Genomic DNA, 16,747 nt, shown 5'->3' on the forward strand with positions numbered 1-16,747 from the left:
GTATGGGAACTGCACTGTGCGGACAGGAAGGCTCTACAACGGGTCATCAAAACTGTCCAACGCATCACTGGCACCAGCCTTACCTGCCATCAAGAACACATATACAAGAAGATGCCAAAAAGGACCAGTAACATCATGAAGGATCCCACCTACCCTGCTTATGGACTGTTTGTCCTACTCCCATCAGAGAGGAGACTAGGCAGCATCCTTGCCAAGGCCACCAGACTCAAAAACAGTTACTGTCCCCAAGCAGTAAGGTTGATCAACACCTCCACTCACTAACTCCACCACTATTTTACAACTACCCCTCCACCATCAGGCACCTGAATAAAAAAAGGATGACTGCATTCACTTGCCCCATCAGTGAGATGCTCCCACAACCAATGATCTCACTTTAAGGACATTTTATCTTATTATCTTATGTTCTTGTTAGTTTTACTATTAAATTTGCATTTGAACACCTTGTTGTCTTCTGCACTCTGGCTGATCTTTCACTGATCCTGTCAAAGTTACTATTCTGTAGATTTGCTGAGTATGCCCACAGGAAAATAAATTTCAGGGTTGTATATGGTGACGTATATGTACTTTGATAATAAATTTACTTTAAACTTTATTATTTCCCATCATTCACCTTATGAGTAGCCTAGCGTCACATTATGGACATACAATCGAGGTATATAAGCTATTTTATGTATTTATATTTATTGTGTGTTTTATTACCATTATTATTGTTTTCTTTATCTTTGTTTTATTTTTGTGCTGCATCGGATCTGCAGAAACAATTACTTTGTCCTCCTTACACTTGTGTACAGGAAATGACAAAAAAAACCATCCTGGATTTCTTGAATTAAAATTCTAGTCTTGGCTTCATCCTCATAAATTTTGTATGTACCTTTTCGATTACTATCATGTGCTATGCTATGTTTGACTCTTGTAGTGTAGTGGCTAGAATGTACACAATGGCCTTCCTAGTCTTTTGTACAGTTCTACCAGGCCTTCCTGCTCTTGCATTTCCACGCCTTGACTGATAAAGGCAAGATCTCATAGAACTCCCAATGTAGAAAAACTGAAGCAGAAGTTTTCAACGAAAAGCTCTGGGGAGGATAAACGCAGAAGGAGAATTTTAGAGAATTGGCACCTCTTTGATAAGGGGAGCTTCTGGACAAATAATGGAACTCAAAGACAGAGGTGACAGATTTAAGCTGAAGGTTCATAGTGCAAGTGGACCATAAAATGGCACTGCAGTGTGTTCTGAGGACCAGTCATGGACGGTATTGAAGTCACAGCTAATGAAATTGCAGGAGGGATGAGGTCAGAGGACAGTTAATGAGGGAAGAAGATCTGGAGGAGCCTTCCTTCCCTGTTTCTACAACCTTATATCATTGTCATCATTTCTCCAGTTGTTATATTTGTTCTGATAATGCCATCTCTCATTTCAGCGCTGTTAATGTGCCTTCCCCTTTTCCTCAATTTGGGTATTCCCCTCCACTAAGGTTGACCAGACCCTTGGGCATAATAATGGCCCCCTTGTCCACACCTCACAAGCCCTTAGTTCCCAGATTCATTTGATGTTGTTCCACCATTTCCATGAGCATCAGTTTGACTGTGTCATGAAACATCTCATCCCTTCCTCTTCCAGCATTCCAAATTGACCATTCCCGAACTCTTCCATCACCCCTCTCACAACCCATCACCTTCCCTTTTATATAACAATTTTCCCTTTGCCCTTCTACCACCCAGGTTCCCAAACACTCCTCTCAGACTTGTTTCTTTCAGTTCATTATCCATATTCAGTGCTTAAGATGAATATATTTGGGGAAATGCAGATTGGGTGACACTTCGTAGAACTTTTTCACCATACAGTTTCTGTAAATATGAACCAAGCTTCTATCATAATTTTCTTTCTTGTATTCACTTTAATCTCACAGTCCTTAGGCTCATACACTTTTCCAAGAATTCAATGTCAGAACAGGGAACAGGGCTTCATCTTTTGATTGGAGGCATTATGGCTTCAACTCTTGCCACAGAACTCCACAACTTCATATCACGGCTCTGCTTTTCATTTTTGCTCCTTCTCTGATTCCAGATTTTCTTTCCTTTACCCGTTGCCCCATTGTTCACGGTCAAAGAGGGTAGTCAATTTGCAAAAAAGAATGATAATTTTCTTTGAATTCCTTCTGCCCTTCACCTTCACACAGGACTTCACTTTGGTTCTTTCCTTCATACTGTTCGTTTTTAAAGATCCAGAATGGAATCAGGCCCTTTGGCCTATTCATTCAGAACTGACTATTAGGTACACATTTTTATACTAATCCTCGCCTGATTCATTGTGTTTTCCCTTCTTTCTCGTCAACACTCCCCAGATTCTCCCACTCATCTGCACCAGGGGCAATTTATAATTCACAGTGGCCATCTAACCTGCCCAGTTGCATTTTTTGCGATGTGGGATTCAGATTAAATCCACGTGGTTACAGGAAGAACATGCAAACTCCTCACAGACAGCACCCAAGCTCAGGATTGAACTGGGATCCCCGGAGTTCTGAGGCAGCAGATCCATTTGCTGCACCAAAGCATTTGCTTCAAACCTGACATATCTCAAACATTTTCTCAGTTCAGGCACAAGCTGATCAGCCTGAAAGATTAATCTAGTTTCTTAAATTTCTTCTCTACAGGACGTGCCAACTATTCTCAGCAACTTCTGGTTTCAGTCTGGTAGGGTACAAATCACAGAGCATTTCCTGCAATACGAAAAAAACTGTTCCTGGAAGTTCTTTATCTACTAAGGACATCGGGATTTTACATCACCAAAAAAATTATGAAGTTATTTTAGAGAGGTTCTCCCCAGTGTGCTGGCCAATATTTATCCCTCAATTACTGGCAATAGAACAGTTGGTTTGGGCCATCATTATGCTACTATTTGTGGGATCTTGCTGTGCCAAAATCGATTTAATGGGAGCTTGCTGTGTATTTCCTATATTCTAAATGACCAAGATTCAGGTATGAAACATTTTGAGAAGTCATAAAGCATAAAGGCATGAAAGGTGCAAGACAGATGCAAGCATTTCCTTCCTTTAAAAAACATTTGCATTGTGTACCAATGCCCTAACACCACAGTCCCGTGACCTTCCCAGTAAGTTTGGCAGTGCATTTGCCAACTGAACCAAAGCAACTCGGGAGAAAAGGTACAAACAGCAAGGCATCATTCAAACTCCCTCAGTTCCATCACTGGCTATTGTATCTATCATGATCCCTCTGTCTATGTTGCTGATAACCACGTATTACTGTGTCTATTGTAAGGCCCGCAGTGACTATAGCTCTGTTACAAAGCATGCAGCTCAGCCATCCATTGTTGATAGTCAGCTGAGTGGCAATGTTATTTCTTTCCCCCAACACAGTGTAATGAAAGCTGATTTGAGAGAGAGGGCAGGTTGAGTCAGAATCCAGCTCACGTGAGTGGAGGATGATTAGTTCTGTGCTTCTCGCAGCTGCCGTCAGTAGCTTGGAGTCAGAACCCATGGGAATATCTCCATGGCAACTTGCTGTCAGTCAGTCTCTGTTCATGATGTAAATTATTTTCGAATTTTATTAGCGCAAATTTTTTTTAAAAAAAATACAGAGTAAGGCTTGTTTCTCGCTGGCAAAGTCCATGTGTCAGAAATGATTTGAAAAATTTAAATTGTTGTTTTATTGTTTTAGAGAACGTTTCAAAGCTCGTGCGGTGCACTCAGTGTTATGCAAATTTGGTGGAAATGTGCATTGCAAATGTCAAAATACTGAAATTGTTGAGCAATCTTTATTCCTAAGATATGTACCAGGGATAATTTTACATATTTTACACCTGCAACTGCAATATAAGCAACTTTTTTCTCTGATAGTGCAGGTCTAGTTTATAATTTTTCGTATATATAAAAAAGTCCATGCAGTATTCTCAGATTGATTTCAGTGATCAGATTTACTCCCCCACCCCCGAGACTTTCATCTGATTTCAAGCTGATGTCCTTAATAATTTTTTTTTTTGCCCTCAACCCTCTCAGAAGCTGGTGTGTGATTGTGCAATTTCCAAAACCCTCTTCCCAGTGACTGCTGACTGTGGACAAGCCAATGTTCACAACTGGCTACACTGGTCCCGAGTTTCCACCTACGTCTGGCAGGAATCTCTACACGTGGCCATGAACTGGAAGTTTAATTCCAGTCGCCTAAAGCCAATGTAGAATTAAATCACTTCCAAATACTCAGCACCTTTTCTCAAAGCTCTTCACCATCAATGAAGTTGTCTTTTGAACTGTACGTAGTCAGTGCTCTATGTGGAGGCAGGAGAGGGCAACAGCCATTCTGTGTGTAGTACAATCCACATAGACAACAATGGAGTAAAGAAATTCTAATCTGGGTTGAGGGATAAACACAGGCCTGAGCACAAGGGAGAATGACCTTGCTCTTTTTAAAAATAATGCCATGGCATCTTTTGCCTGCACTTGGGAAGCCGGTTCCACATCGGATTCAAAAGACAGTACATCTGACAGGCAATACTCTTTACAACGCTGCATGGGGGAGCACGCATGGATTATTTTTGCAAAGTATTGGAATGGAATTACAGTTTATGACCTTCTCACTCAAACCTGAGTGTGCTACCATTCAGCTACACCTGGTCAGTGTCAATTGCGGAACCATTAGAAGTTCTTTTGACCTTACGCAATGATGTGAAACTTACGATAGTCCAGTTTCACTGAGAACAAATTGCGAATTCACCTTTGCCCATTTTGCTCAGAACTGCCATTAATCATGATCCCGGGAATGAAAGAGTTAACGGTGAGGAGCATTTGACGGCTCTGGGCCTGCACTCGCTGGAGTTTAGAAGAATGAGGGGAGATCTCATTGAAACCTACTGAATATTGAAAGGCCTAGATAGAGTGGAGATATGTTTCCAATAATGGAAGAGTGTAGGACCAGAGGACACACCCTCAGGATAAAAGGAGGTCCCTTTAGAACAGATGAGGAGGTATTTCATTAGCCAGGTTGTGATGAGTCTTTGGAATTCATTGGAGGCATCAAAATTTACAGAAGAAAGCAGGAGAATGGGTTTGAAAGGGCAACTAAATCATCATAGATTTGAGCAGATTTGATGGGCTGAATGGCTCCTTTGCCTTATGGTCTTTTGTCTAATAACACTGCAACTGTGGTCAATAAACAGCACAAAGTAATGATTTGTAGGTTATGAGTTCTCTGTGATGGTTGGGGTGGTGCACTGTGAATTCTGTATATAAATCTTCACTAATGCTGTAAAGAGGAACATTCTGCCAGTGATGTGCAACCCTTCACAAGTCTGTCTTTTGAGATAGAAAGGTGATTTGCAGCTTTGTATCTGCTTTCTTGGGTAAATGACTATCAGTGTGACAATGGCTGGCGGGAGCTTTCTTCATTTAGGCAGTGTTAGGTGCACAGTTACCTCACCTGGCTTCTCCCTCAAATGGCAAACTGAAAGCCAGCAAGAAGCGGAGGCTGATGGGAGATCTGAAAGAGGTTTACAAGATTCTGAAAAAACATAGATAGAATGGACAGTAAGTATCTGTTTCCCAGGGTTGAAACAAAGAGCATACATTGAGGGTAAGAGGGTGTAGGTTCAAGGGAGATGTGAGGGCTAAGTTTTTTACTCAGAGGGATGAGTGCCTGGGATGTGCTGCTGGGTATGGTGGTAGACGCAAACACAGAGACGTTTAAGAGACGTTTGGATAGCCACATAGATGTGAAGAAGAGGGAGGGACGTGGACATTGTGCAGGTAGGAGGAGTTAGTGTTTGGGTGTTTTTGATTTGCTTTCTAGCTAGTTCAGCACAATATTGTGGGCTGAATGGCCTGTTCCTATGGTGTTCTGTTCTATATTCTAAAAGCCAAGTCTAGTAGTATCAGAAGCCTGGATAGAGATGGGTGACATAATGCAGGTAAGTGGATGGAAAGGACTCAAAGATGCTGGAGGTGATGGATCCCTCATTCTCCTGAGAGACTGAGTTTGGTGCTTTTACCCTGTCTGTGACTCCAAAACCACAGCAATGATGAATGGCCTAATCAGCAATCAGGAGAAGGGTATCGAAGAAAGAGTAATTAAACAGTGAGCTTGCTACTGATGTCATATCCCATGAATGAAACAAGAGGAACCTCAGACTGGGGGGTCAATAAAGGGTATGGTCGTGGATCCATCCTCAGCTTCCTTCTGAGCCAGGTAATCCTAGCCAGCAGTAGCTATGCCACAGTTTGTCAGCATGAGGAGTGAGAAACCAGCCAGGCTTCCCCACACCAGTAACATCTTACAGTAAACCTTTCTACTCAGCCATGAGAGAAAGGCAAGTTTGCATTGAACAATGAGGCACCCGATGCCAGCCACTAGAGCTCACAAATGCAGAGCGGCTGAGCTACTGGAAGGATAGTTGAGCAGCAAGGCAGTGAGGAGCCATCGGCTTCTGGAGGGGAGGGGGTGTGGTGGGAGGTTTGGCCTAGAACAATTGGCAGCTGAGGAGCAGAACTCCAGGGCCAGCAGGTTCCAATCAGGCTGACTGTCGGTCTGTTCTTCAACAACACTCGCATTACTAGCCATATAAGGTAAAATATGGGGACTGACTCCATCACCAAATGGAGTACTTTTAAATACTTGGACTGCCGTACATGCAGCAGAGGCTCGTTCAACAAAATAACCAAGCAGGCGAGCCAAAGCTCCAGTGAAGATCTGCTGGGACAGACAGAGAACCACTGTGAGAAGCTTTGTTTCTTTGTGAGAAGCTTCTTTCTTACAAACCTTCTGTTAACTCTTAATCGTCCAAAGGCAATTAGCAGTTAAGACCATAACCATAAGAGATAGGAGCAGAATTAAGCCATTTGGCCCATCGAATCAGCTCTGACATTTCATCATGGCTGATCCATTTCCCCTCTCAGCCCCAGTCTTCTGCCTTCTCCCCGTATCACTTCATGCCCTGACTAATGAAGAATCTATCAACCTCTGACACAGCTGCCAGTAGCAATGAATTCCATAGATTCACCACTCTCTGGCTAAAAAAATTACTCTTCATCTCTGTTCTAAATGGACATCTCTCTATCTTGAGGCAGTGTCTTCTCATCTTAAACTCCCCCACTATAGGAAACATCCTCTCCAAGGCCTTTCAATATTCAATAGGTGTCAATGAGATTCCCTCTTTACTCCTCTGAATTCCAATGAATACAGACCCAGAGCCATCAAACACTCCTCATATAATAAGCCTTTCAATCCCAGAATCATTTCTGTGAACCTCCTTTGAACCCTCTCCAATGCGAGCAAATCCCTTCTTAGATAAAGCACTGACAATACTCCAAGTGAGGCAGTACCAGTGCCTTATATATCCTTGCTTTTATATTCTAGTCCTCTTGAAATGAATGCTAACACAGAATTTGCTTTCCTCACCACCAACTCAACCTGCATATTAACCTTTAGGGAACCCTGCAAAAGAAATTCTAAGTCACCTTGCACCTCAGATTTTTGGATTTTCTCTCCATTTAAAAAATAGTCCACCCTTTCAATTTTTTTCTACCAAAGTGCATGAACATAGACTTTCTGACACTGTATTCCATCTGCCTCTACTTTGCCCATTCTCCTGATCTGTCTAAGTCCTTCTGCAGAATCCCTGCTTCCTCAACACAACCTGGCCCTCCAACTATCTTTGTATTGTCTGGTCACAAAGCCATCAATTTCATCATCCAAATAATTAACATATCATTATGATTTCATAACATATCATAATGATTTTGTTATCCAAATCAATAACATAAAAAGAAGCGGTCCTACACAGACCCCTGTGGAACACCACTAGTCTCTGGCAGCCAGCCAAAGAAGTCCCTGTTTATTCCCACTCTTTGCCTCTTGCTAATCAGCTAATGCTCTATCTTTCCTTAACTTGTTAAGTGGCCTCATGTGTGGCATCTTGTCAAAGTCCTTCTGAAAATCCGACTACACAACATTCAACTTTGTCTATACTGCTTGTTTTGATTTTTTAAGAATTCTAACAGATTTGTCGGGCAAGACTTTCCCTTAAGGAAACCATGCTGACTTCAGCCTGTTTTATTATGTGCCTCCAAGTACCCTGAAACCACATTCGTAACAATTGACTGCAACATCTTCCCAACCACTGAGGTCAGACTAACAGGCCTATAATTTCCTTTCTTCTGCCGCATTCCCTTCTTGAAGAGCGGGGTGACATTTGCAATTTTCCAGTCCTCAGGAAACATGCCAGAATCTAGTGATTCTTGAAAGATCATTACTAATGCCCCCACAATCTCTTCAGCCACTTCTTTCAGAACCCTGGAACATAGAGCATCTGGTCCAGGTAATTAATCTACTTTCAGACCTTTCTTTTTCCCAAGAACATTCTCTCTAGTAATGGCAACTTCATTCACTTCTGCCCCCTGACACTCTTGAACCTCTGGCATACTGCTAGTGTCTTCCACAGAGAATAATATAAGATGCTGTTCAATCCTTCTGCAATTTCTTTGTACCCCATTACTACCTCTCCAGCATAACTTGTCAGCAATCTGATTTCTACTCTCACCTCTCTTTTACACTTTGTATATTTGAAGAAACTTCTGGTATCCTCTTGCCAAGCTTACCTTCGTTTTCCATCATTTCTTTCTTTATGACATTTTAGCAGCCTTCTGTTGGTTTCTAAAAGCTTCCCAATCCTCTAGCTTCCCACTAATTTTGCTCTATTATGTGTCCTGTCTTTGGCTTTTATGGTGCCTTTGACTTCCCCTGTCAGCATTGGTTGCATCATCCTGCCTTTCGAATACTTCTTCTTCTTTGGGATGTATCTAGCCCGTGTGCCTTCCAAATTGCTCCCAGAAACTCCAGCCATTGCTGCTCTGCCAACACCCCTGCTAGTGTTCCCTTCCAATCAATTTTGGCCATCTCCTCCCTCATGCCTCTGTGATCCCTTTTCTCCACTATAACCTTGATAAGTATGAATTTAACTTCTCTTTCTCAAAATGCAGACTAATTTATATCATACTTTATCACTACATCCTAAGGTTCCTTTACCTTAAGCTCTCTAATCAATTCTGGTTCATTGCACAACACCCAATATCTGATGTCCTAGTGGGCTCAATCACCAGCTGCTCCAAAAAGCCATCTCATAGGCAGTCTACAAATTTCCCCTCCTGGGGTCCAAAACCAACCTCAATCTGCCTGTATAATGAAATCTCCAATGACTATTGTAACATTTCCCTTTTAACATGCATTTTCTATCTCCAATTGTAACTTGTAGACTACATCTTTGCTACTGTTTGGAGGTCTGTCTATAACTCCCATCAGGGTCTTTTTACCCTTGCAGTTTCTTAACTCTACCCACGATTCTACACCCTCCAATCCTATGTCATCTCTTTCTAAAGATTTTATTTTATTTTTATCATCAGAGCCACCCCAACCCCTCCGCCTACCTGCCTGTCCTTTCAGTTCAATGTGCATCCTTGGACATTAAGCTCCCAGCTATAATCTTCTTTCAGCTATTATTCAGCGGTGCTCACAACATCATACATGTCAATCTGTAACTGCACTACAAGTTCATTTTATTCTGTGTACTGTGTCCATTTAAATATAATACCTTCAGTCCTGTATTTATCATCCTTTTTGATTTTCTCCCCCTTTTACACTGCAACTCATTCTGTTGACTGTAATTCTGCCCTAACAACAGCCTCTCCTCGCCAGCAGTCTCACCACATGCTGCCTCTGTTTGTAAACCAACTACCCCATCCTTACCACTCCGAATCCCATCCTCCTGTTGTATTAGTTTACACCCTTCTGCACAAATCTAGCAAACTTGCCCTCAGGGATATTGGTCCCCTTGGGTTCAGGTATAGCCCGTCCCTTTTGTACAGGTGGTACCTTTCCCAGAAGAGATCCCAATGATCCAGAAATATAAACCCCTGCCCCCTGCCCCAGTTCCTCAGCCACGCATCCATCTGAAGTATCATGTTCTTCTTACTCTCACCGTCACGTGGCACAGGCAGTATCCAGAGATGACTACCCTGGAGGTCCTGCTTTCAGCTTTCTACCTAGCGCGCTAAAATCTCTCTTCAGGACCCCCTCACCTTTCCTACCATGTCATTGGTGCCAACATGTACGAAGACTTCTGGCTGCTCACCCTCCCCCTTTAGAATGCCATGGACCTCATGTGAGACATCCCTGACCCTGGCACCTTGGAGGCAACATACCATCCAGTTGTCTCTAGCATGTCCACAGGATCTTGTCTCTGTTTTTTAAATTATAGAATCTCCTATCACAACTGCAGTCCTCTTCACCTCCTCTGAACCACAGCGCCAGAGACCCAGCTGCTGTGACTCCTCCTGTTCGGTCGAACCCCTCGCCCATATTCAAAGTGGTATACTTATTATTGAAGGGAACAGACATGGAGGTACTTTGCACCAGCTGCTCACTTCCCTTCCTTCTCCTGGCAGGCACCCCATTATCTACCTCCTTCAACCTGCGGGTGATTATCTCCCTGTAGTTCCTATCACTTCCTCAGTCTTCCGTATGAACTGAAGGTCATCGAGCTGCAGCTCCAGTTCCTTAACACCTAGCGCAGATGTGGTTATCCAGGAGGCAAGAGGTCTCCCAGAATTTCAACGTCTGACACACAGAGCCCCTGGAGTCATTCTCCCTTCCCTAACTGTGCCTTAACAAATGAGGAATGAAGGATAAAGAAGGAGAAGAAACTCACCAGATATTCACCTCACCTGAGCTCGATCCTGATGAACCCACTCTCACAATGGCCCTTCTGCTTACCCCTGCTTTATTTTTATTCAGCCTTTCCAACGAATCCCATTCACTGATGTGGCGTGGTCCAACTCCTGATTGATCAGCCTTAGATCATTACTGATAAATAAAACAGAAAATTATGGAACTACTCAGCATGTCAGGTAGCATCTGTGGAGAGAGAAGCAGAGTTGACATTTACAGTTGATCACCTTTTGTCAAAAACTATTTGAATATTAGTATCAGTTATTTTATATTACAAAATTATGTTAAGGTACATGTTGTTTGTAGATTCATCTTGCATCCAGCCTCAATGCCCACAGATCCCAGGCCAGATGTACCATATGTTTTTCCTCTCTAATCGCCCTGTTTCTAATCTCGCCTCTTTCTCTTCCTTTAAGAAGTTCTTTAAAATCTTTGATCCCATCTGCTCTAATATATCCTCATGTGGCTCAGTTCCTGGCTTTATTTAATAAACTATCAGACAACATCTTGAGACCCCATTCTATGCTAGAAGTGATAGATAAACACAAAGTTTGCAATGGGTAGCAAACTTACAAAAATAGTGATCAAAAAGGCCAGTTAATAATCTAAAGACTTGGAATTTACATCATGCAAAATGAGGAACTGTGAATTAAAATTAGGTTAATTCAATAATCTAGAATAAAATCATGGAACTGCTACGTTATTGCTCAACAATGACCCTTTGGGAAAAGGAATCTGCTGCCCATGCAGAAATTGAGTGCTGTGCATTCACCTCAGCAAAGGAAACAGTCTAGGCTTTCAAGCAGTGAGACCTGGGCAACTTTTATGCTTCCCACATCATTCAATGGCTCCACTTAATATCGGAGAATATATATAGTACATTCTTGCTCTTCACAGTCATCCACAAAAGCATAAGAGAACTCTGAAGAATAAATGATAGGAAAAGCTTTAGAACTCCAAAGCCCCCTCTATCCCCTCCCACACACAAGCAGCAACCAAGCATCAAATCTCTCCCCTCCCTCCCACTTATTTCAGCAGAAAGCACCGGACCCACCGCCCACCAAGCAAGCAATAGCAAAACTCCCAAAGAGAGGTGATGATCTGCAATACAACAAGAACTATTGTTCGCCCAACAATTTGACAGTCTCTCTCTCTCTCTCTCTCTCTCCCCCTTCCCCCTTCTCTCTTCCCCACCCTCCCTCTCCCTCCCCTCCACCTCCTCTCTCTCTCTCTCCCTCTCCCTCCATTTCCCTCCCCCTCTCTCTTCCCCACCCTCCCTCTCCCTCCCCTCCACCTCCTCTCTCTCTCCCTCTCTCTCTCTCTCTCTCTCTCTCTCTCTCTCTCTCTCTCTCTCTCTCTCTCTCTCTCTCTCACTCACTAACAAGGGACAGAGAGGTGTCCCATGCACCCCAAGGATCAATTTATGTAAAAGGTGAAGTATGTATCTTTGTTGTTGAGCAGAATTATGATAAGACCCAAAGACACTATCATTATCCAGATCGAAACAGCCAATTGATTGGCTTCTCATCACTAATTTCGCATCTGCAAAATGCACTATACTTGCTCCCCTATGGCTATTACAACAGTATCTCAGCTACCAAGGGCAGAAGGTGCACAGGAACATCACACCTGAAGTCATGGTCATCACAAGCCATCTGACAATAGCACATTCTCTCTGGTTAAAACAGTACATACATGAGAAAATCTGCAGATCCCGCTGGGAGATCCAGCTTTCTCTGGTGGACAGAGCATAGGTGTTCAGCGAAACGGTTTCCCAGTCTGCGCCGGGTCTCACAAATATATAAAAGGCTACACCAGGAGCACCGGACGCAGTATACCATACCAGCCGATTCACAGGTGAAGTGTCGCCTGTGAAGGTGAAGTGGCCACACATTTTAATTCCATGTCCCATTCCCATTCTGATATGTCTATCCATGGCCTCCTCTACTGTCAAGATGAAGCCACACTCAGGTTGGAGGAACAACACCTTATATACCGGCTGGGTAGCCTCCAACCTGATGGCATGAACATTGACTTCTCTAACTTCCATTTATGCCCCTCCTCCCCTTCTTACCCCATCCCTGATATATTTAGTGTTATCTCCCCTCTTTTTTTCTCTCTCTCTTTCTGCCCATCACTCTGCCTGTTCTCCATCTCCCTCTGGTGCTCCCTTCCCCCTTTCTTTTTACCTAGGCCTCCCATCCCATGTTTCCCTTCTCCAGCTCTGTATCCCTTTTGACAATCACCTTTCCGGCTCTCAGCTTCACCCCACCCCCTCTGATCTTCTCCTATCATTTTGCATTTTCCCCTCCCCCTCCTACTTTCAGATCTCTTACTATCTTTCCCTTCAGTTAGTCCTGACAAAGGGTCTCGGCCCGAAACATCGACAATGCTTCTTCCTATAGATGCTGCCTGACCTGCTGCATTCCACAAGCATTTTGTGTGTGTTGCTTACATACATACATACACACACGGTAGCTAGGGTTCCTCAGACTTTTGCACAGTAATTTTACGTATTGCACTGTACTGCTGCCACTCAAAAAAAGCAAATTTTGTGATACATGTGAGTGATGATAACCCTGATTCTGATATGGGTCTCTAGTGTGGACTGAGAGTGGGAAGCGGTCAGGGAGAGGACAATCATGGTTGGGAAAAGGGGAAACAGATTCAGAATCAGGTTTATTATCACTGGCATGTGGCATGAAATTTGTTAACTTAGCAGTAGCAGTTCAATGCAATACATAATCTAGCAGAGAGAGAATTTTTTTAAAAAAACATAATAATAAATAAACAAGTAAATCAATTACATATATTGAATAGATTATTAAAATGTGCTAAAACAGAAATACTATATATTTAAAAATGTGAGGTAGTGTCCAAAGCTTCAAAGTCCATTTAGGAATCAGATGGCAGAGAAGAAGAAGCTGTTCCTGAATCGCTGAGTGTGTGCCTTCAGGCTTCTGTACCTCCTTCCCGATGGTAACAGTGAGAAGAGGACATGTCCTGGGTGCTGGAGATCCTTAATAATGGACGCTGCCTTTCTGAGACTCCATTCCCTAAAGATGTCCTGGGTACTTTGTAGGCTAGTGCTCAAGATGGAGCTGACTAGATTTACAACCTTCTGCAGTCTCTGTCGGTCCTGTGCAGTAGCCTCTCCATACCAGACAGTGATGCAGCCTGTCAGAATGCTCTCCATGGTACAACTATAGAAGTTTTTGAGTATATTTGTTGACATACCAAATCTCTTCAAACTCCTAATAAAGTATAGCCACTGCTTGTCTTCTTTATAACTACATCAATATGTTGGGACCAGGTTAGATCCTCAGAGATCTTGACACCCAGGAACTTGAAGCTGCTTATTCTCTCCATTTCTGATCTGTCTATGAGGATTGGTATGTGTTCCTTCATCCTACCCTTCCAGAATTCCACAATCAGCTCTTTCGTCTTACTGACATTGAGTGCCAGGTTGTTGCTGCGGCACCATTCCACTGGTTGGCATATCTCACTTCTGTACGCCCCCTCGTCAACACCTGAGATTCTACCAACAATGGCTGTATTGTCAGCAAATTTATAGATGGTATTTGTGTTATGCCTAGCCACACAGTGATGTGTATACAGAGAGTAGAACAGTGGGCTAAGCACACACCCCTGAGGTGTGCCAGTGTTGATCGTTAGCGAAGAGGAGATGTTATCACCAATCCGCACAGACTGTGCTCTTCTGGTTAGGAAGTCGAGGATCCAATTACAGAGGGAGGTACAGAGGCCCAGGTTCTGCAACTTCTCAATCAGGATTGTGGGAATGATGGTATTAAATGCTGAGCTATAGTTGATGAACTGCATCCTGACGTAGGTGTTTGTGTTATCTAGGTGGTCTAAAGCCGTGTGAAGAACCATGGAGATTGCTTCTGCCATTGACTCCGAGAGACATTCAGTAATGATCAATAAATCAATTGTTTGGAATGAAATGACCGTGCCTAGTGTCCCAGGGCTGGGTGTGTCTGTATCCATGCCAAACCCCACCCCACCTGCACCCCCACCCTGGCACTTCTTCTCTGCCACCCATCCCACACCCTTCCCACAGTGCTCCATTCTCACTGTTCCCAATGACCTTTGCTCCCACCAGATTTACAAACTCACTCTCCATCTCACATTGGCAAATACAGTACTTTGCAAAAATATTACCACTCTAGCTATATAAATGTGTGCCTCAGAGTTTTGTACAGTACTGTGCATAATCATCAAGAAGCCGCAGTGAAGTTATACGTCAATGGGGGTCAAGGAAGAGAACTCTCTCATTGCTGGAATCATGCAAAGTGAGATGTCAGTGGAAGCATATAATTCAGCCAGAAGACTGTCACAGGAATTCCTCAAGGCAGTGCTTCAGGATTAAGCACTCAATGTCAGTAAGATAAAATAACTGATTGTGGACTTCAGAAAGGATAAGACGAGGAAACATGAACCAATCCTCATAGAGGGATCAGAAGTGGACAGAGTGAGCAATTTCAGGTTCCAGGGTGTCAAGATCTCTGAGGATCTAACCTGGATCCAATATATAGATGCAGCTATAAAGAAGGCAAGACTGTGGCTATATTTCATAAGGAGTTTGAAGAGATTTGGTTTGTCACCTAAACCACTCGAAAATGTCTATAGATGTACCATGGAGAGCATTCTGACAGGCTGCATCATTATCTGGTATGGGAGGGAGGGGGGGAGAGCTACCGCACAAGACTGATAGAAGCTACAGAAAGTTGTAAAATTAGTCAGCTCCATGTTGGGTCCTGGCCTCCGTAGTATCTAAGACCGCTTCGAGGAGTGTTGCCTCAGAAAGGTCCATTATTAAGGACCCTCATCACACAGGGCATGCCCTCTTCTCATTTTTACCATCGGGAAGGAGGTACAGAAGCCTGAAGGCACACACTCAGCGATTCAGGAACAGCTTCTTCCCCTTTGCCATCCGATTTCTGAATGGATGTTGAACTACCTCATTTTTAAAATAAATATTATTTCTGTTCTTGCACTATTTTTAATCATTTTAATATGCATATATATTCTTTCTGTAATTTATTTACCTTTTTTCTTTCTACATTATTATGTATTGCATTGTACTGTGGCTGCTAAGTTAACAAATTTCACGACATATGCCAGTGATAATAAACCTGATTCTGATTCATCAGCTTCTTTATTAATAGGAATGCAAGCTGATAATTGTTCAGCCTTCGCTTCCATTCACAACCTATCAGACAGTGAGACTGCCAGAGCCTGCATCTATCATGATCGGAACATTCAGGATTAACTTGATAAGTGGTAATAAAATTCATGCAACACAATGATAGGCATTGTCCGTTTTAACAAGTGAGAATCTATTATTGTCAGATCCCTTACCAACAATATCTTGGATGCCACCACAGACTGCCTACATATTGTGGCTCCAGCAGCAAGTCCAAGACTGCATTCAGCTGCGAATAATTCACCACCTGACTTCCCAAAGCATCTTTCCACCATTGAAAGGCATATCACAATGTATAAACATGTAAAAGTTCAAAGCTCAGAACTCCAACGTATTGGGTTTACACCAAATTTAGTGATTTTGGGATTACAGTTCCAGAGGTATTTGACTCAATCACTTTCTTAAAGCAATTATGCTCTCTGTGAGCCTCTTCTCACCTTCCTCTCATCGTACAAGCGTTCTTTCTATTCCTCTCTCCCTAAACTACCGATCAAGCTTCTCTTGGAGTTCATCTGTATGATTCACTTCAGCTACTTTTTTTCAGTAGCAAATTTAACAGTCATACCTCTATCTATAATCAGAATGGGATTTATGAGCAACTATTTTGGATTTATGGCCCTTTTTATTTGAACACTTTTTAAGCGGAACCAGCGTCACTTTCAAACAGCCAGGTCACCTTTCATCTCATGACAATATTTTTTTCTCTCGTTTACCTTCCCTGGTTCATAATAAGTGTTTTTTTTATCCCCCCAACCTACTACTTAAAACTTTCAC

At 42.8% G+C, this 16,747-nt stretch overlaps 1 long non-coding RNA gene across 2 annotated transcripts in view; it reads right to left on the reverse strand.

Moving 5' to 3' along the window:
- Positions 1 to 16,747, reverse strand: part of LOC132407519 (uncharacterized) — a 164,551-nt gene that overhangs the window by 29,129 nt on the left and 118,675 nt on the right. The window contains exon 2 of one of the 2 annotated variants that reach the window (XR_009516494.1): positions 10,792 to 10,881. This is a non-coding gene — a long non-coding RNA (uncharacterized LOC132407519). Of the gene's footprint in view, positions 1 to 10,726; positions 10,882 to 16,747 lie in introns of both variants that reach the window. The other variant, XR_009516493.1, reaches the window with a different exon arrangement.

This window comes from Hypanus sabinus, chromosome 18 (genome assembly GCF_030144855.1).
Source record: "Hypanus sabinus isolate sHypSab1 chromosome 18, sHypSab1.hap1, whole genome shotgun sequence".
Classification (NCBI taxonomy): domain Eukaryota; kingdom Metazoa; phylum Chordata; class Chondrichthyes; order Myliobatiformes; family Dasyatidae; genus Hypanus; species Hypanus sabinus.